The sequence below is a fragment of the Tupaia chinensis genome, unplaced genomic scaffold, assembly GCF_000334495.1.
Source record: "Tupaia chinensis unplaced genomic scaffold, TupChi_1.0 Scaffold148378_1, whole genome shotgun sequence".
NCBI lineage: Eukaryota > Metazoa > Chordata > Mammalia > Scandentia > Tupaiidae > Tupaia > Tupaia belangeri.
Window position 1 is genome coordinate 9,721 of NW_006208228.1, and position 4,290 is coordinate 14,010.

The 4,290-nt window shown below is 41.6% G+C and overlaps 1 pseudogene; it reads right to left on the minus strand.

Annotated features, from left to right (window-relative positions):
- Positions 1-1,375: 1,375 nt before the first annotated feature.
- On the minus strand, positions 1,376-3,973 carry LOC102478338 (heterogeneous nuclear ribonucleoprotein H-like; annotated as a pseudogene).
- Positions 3,974-4,290: the final 317 nt, after the last annotated feature.

Here is a 4,290-nt window from a genome sequence, read left to right on the forward strand (position 1 = left end):
GACCAAGCCCTATGATGGACACCAACACACATCCAAAATCCTGAAAGGCAAATGAAAGAGAAGGGATTGTGGTATGGCCATCCCCACCAGGGCGTGATTTCTCAATTTTCCTCTCTCTCTCTCTCTCTCTCTCTCTCTCTCTCTTTCTCTCTGTGTGTGTGTGTGTGTGTGTGTGTGTGTGTGTGTGTCTTCCACAAGCACACTCACCCTATAGCAAATTTTTTAAAAATATGTGTACACACACACACACACACATATACACAATTACATGGCTGTCATGCAGCCCACACTGCACTTTTCTACATACTGCCATCAAGTCAATCCCATGTGCTTGTTACTACACAATGGGTTGGCAGTTACTGTGTCATGCCAAGATCAATGCCTTTTTAAAAAATATAATTATGAAGCAATGTCATCATGGTCACCACAATCTAGTTTCAGCTTTGTAAAACACGATTGACATAGTGGCACTAAAGGGGACCAATGGCGTACAGTGATAAGAGCAATTATGTGTGCCTCCATCGCTTATCAACTCACGTGGTCAAATCAACCAACGGTGATGCTTCCCTGTATTTTGCACCACCGCTTACTCTTGTTTGTTTAAAGGTGTAACCAACTAAATCCCAGTTATGCATGACTTCTTAAACTTACTTTGAGGTAGGCTCATCTGAAAATTATATATATAATCACGCACAATAATTACCATGTTATTTTGTTTTTGTTTTTGATTTGTTTTGTTTTTAAAAGGAAGATTTATCTGAACAGTTTCACTTAGCACAATACATTAAAAGGAAATCATGATACAATGAAAGATTTAAATCAAGGCCTCAGAATTTCATACAAACACCAAGACCAAAATCCTAAAGTATTGGCATTGCGTCTCAAATTTTCCCTACTAACTTAAAAAAAAAAAGCTTAAACTTACATGCCTTACAGGTTGTTAAATGAAACTAGAATGAACCAACATGCCAAATGTTTCACTTTAAATTGTAGACACAGCTCCTATATTGAGTTTTACCAAAAAGGGCATGTCTTTCAACATGCATCCAAACAGTGCTCAATGTAATGTGGTGTAGGAGCAACATTTAACATAACTCAGCTGGCTCAACCTAAATACACTTGCTGCTTAAGTACACCCTACAATATAACTAATTTGAGAAAAGCTGGAAATTGTTTAACAGTTACAGTTTACTCATTTCATTGTTATATCCTAGGCCGAGTGTTGTGTTAAAAAATACTGAGCCTTGAGTCTTTAAAACAGTCCTGATTTCTACTTATAGAGTAAGCATAAATCACATGCTTGTATTGCAAAAAACTGTTAAACTTAAGATTTTTCTTTTAAAAAGTTGACCAAGAGTCAGTGAACCGGGATCAATCACATTCCCCATCCACCACTCATACTGGATGTGCTAGACATCCCTCCCATTCCGTTCACACCCACGAATGCATGGTCCACTATTGTAGTAGCTGCTGCTCACTGCTCCTTGGCTACCTATGCAACGTTTGATTGAAAATCACTGGAGTTTTCCTGTAAAACTTGGTCATATCCACTCATGCTGCTCTGGCCACCATAGCCACCTCCATAACCACTGCTCAGCTGCTCGCTGGCTGAGCCCCCATAACTGGACTGGTCTGACAAGCCCATGCCTCCCACCATTTGGCTACCATAAGCAACACCACTTGCTCCTAGAACTTAAGAAGAGTTCTACATATCTGTGTTGCATATTTGCTTTGTCTTTGGACATAGCTGCCACAGCATCTTCGTGAGTTGCAAACTCAACATCTGCTTCACCAGTCACTCTGCCATCAGGACCAATCTCAATATGTACTCTCACAGGATTGAGTGGTAAAAAATAATTTATAAATGTCTTTCTCGGTTGCTCTGTAAGGTAATCCATGCATGTGAACACAGCGTTCTGTGGTACTTTGGAAAGTAGAGCTACCATCTCTGTATCTGTGATCAGACATTCCTGAAAAACAGTAATTGAGGTCTCTTCTAAATCTATCTGACCCAAATCCATAGCCGTCATTATAACCATTATAATCATCATAGCCTCCATAGCCTCTACTGTAAGCACCACGCCTCATCCTCTCAAAGCCAGCTCCTCTGCCAATGCTGTTATAGCCTCTGCCAGCCCCAGGTCTGTCATAGGGGCCTGGCTGCTGCATGGCCATAAGCTTTCATGGTGGATCATAGTGAGTTCTATCTTCAGCTTGACTCCTCTTAAAGATCTCGATATACCTTGCCCTATTCTTTACTTGTGTTTCTTTAGAGCCTTTTCAGCTATTTCCTGTGAAGCAAGCTGCACAAAGGCCTCCCCCATATGCCTCCCCTGGAAGTCCACTGGCAATGTTATCCCATTTGGCACAATTTCCAACCCTGAGAAGAACTGAACAATTTCTTCCTTACTACATCCAAAGGTGAGTCCTCTAAGCCATACAAAGCCATCATTGGCTGCCGGAAGCCCTGCTCCAGCTGGAGTGGGTACATGAGAAGGAGACATGGGTGAACAAAATCAGGCTGAAACCTCAATGCCCCTTAGCATGTTCTCAGATGGCTACAGCCAGAGCCAGCTCCAGACTGCAGCATTAGTGGCTACCAAACATACGTATTTATTGAGGGATGTTTTACAGGAGTAGGAGGGGTGAGGGGGAAGTAAAAGATTTACTGTAAGAAATAGGGTATACAAAGTATGGAAACAATAATCATAAAACATGATGCACTGTTCTGTTTGACTAGGTGAAGCCAAACAGTTCTCACAACGAAGGAGTCCATCTATCTGGTGCATTTTCTTCTTAAGTCTTGATTACAGGACAGGGCCCTTTTGGATGAGAGGGTCTAGACAACACATGATGTTTTATTAGCAGTTTTTTCAGTTAACAGGACACAGATGAGAAACTCTTTGTAGTTAAAAACTATCTGTTGCTTGCCCGAACTAGATAAGAACTTCCAGCTAAGATAGTTATTCTTCCCCCTGGAGCCTTCAGATGTGTTTATTCTGTCGCTGTTAGCCAGATATGTCCTTCCTCTATTAACCCACGGGTTCCTATATTTTATTTGCTGAATTATTTGTCTGTTAATCAGTGAATTCTTGTGCTTTATCTTTGAGTCCCTGTCATGGTGGTGGATATGCTAACTTGGCCTAACATGAGTTAACTTTGGCCTGCAGCTTTAACAAGGGGTATTTATGTAAAATTAGCCTTAAACTAACTTAGTCTACATATGCTACTAACGCTAATTTGGTTTATACTAACTTAACCTAACATATGTTAATTTTGGCTTAAAACAGGCAGGTGGGGGAGCCTTAAGTTTCCTGATCCTCACGCTGTCTTAGGAAACCGCATTCCTACAAGATCACTAATTGACTTTCTTGTAAAGTTGCAGTAAGGCTGGGGGTGGTATTTTACCCTTGCAGGGTATCATAGTAACAGTAAAGCTCACGGCAGAGAAATTGCAGGCCAGTACAGCGACACAATGGAGATTTAAAGCTCGTAAACTGCCAACCTTGCCTCGCAGTTTCTTCCCAGCCCAGGCCTTGCCTTAGGTATGGGAGGCAGCCTCTTTACCAGCTTGTGTTGTCTGCATGGCCCCATCAATTGGCCGTGTCGGGACTATTTGGACCAGTATTCTTCAACACCCAATCCATTTGTTGTTTGACTTGAATACTTCAACATATCGGTGTCCTATAATTTCTCTGTCTTTTTTCAGGGCCAGTTTGACTTCATCTTCTGATTCAAGTTCAACAAAAGCCTCTCCACTCAATCTGCCTTCTCTGGTGTAGATGAAATGAATACCTTGAGCTCCATTTTGAATTTGGCAGTCAGAAAAGAACCACTGCACTTCATCAGCTGAGCAAGACCAGGGCAAGCCCCGGACCTTCACCATGAACATTTCTCTGCCCTCGGTGCCCAGCATCATCTCACGGTCCTGGCTCTGCCAGAGCAGACAACACACGTGACTTCGGTGTGGCCGAGGAGAAAATCTTACCACGTTATTTTTAAGAGAAACTCTCAGGTGTTACACTGAAGTCTACACAGAAAAAGATCTTGACCCCAGGAATAAGTATGTCATTTTATTTCATCCACAGAAACATGGTTCTAATAATTTCATGATTGAAACCCACGACTGTCACCTTTACTCACCATTCTATGATTTGGATAAGCATTACTCACGATGTGGCATAGGGCAGTGTGAATCACAACCATGTCACTTTTTTTTTTTTAAACAAGTCACTTTGAATTAAAATAACCATCAGTGTATGTGGGTGGCACATACACAAGAGTAAAGTT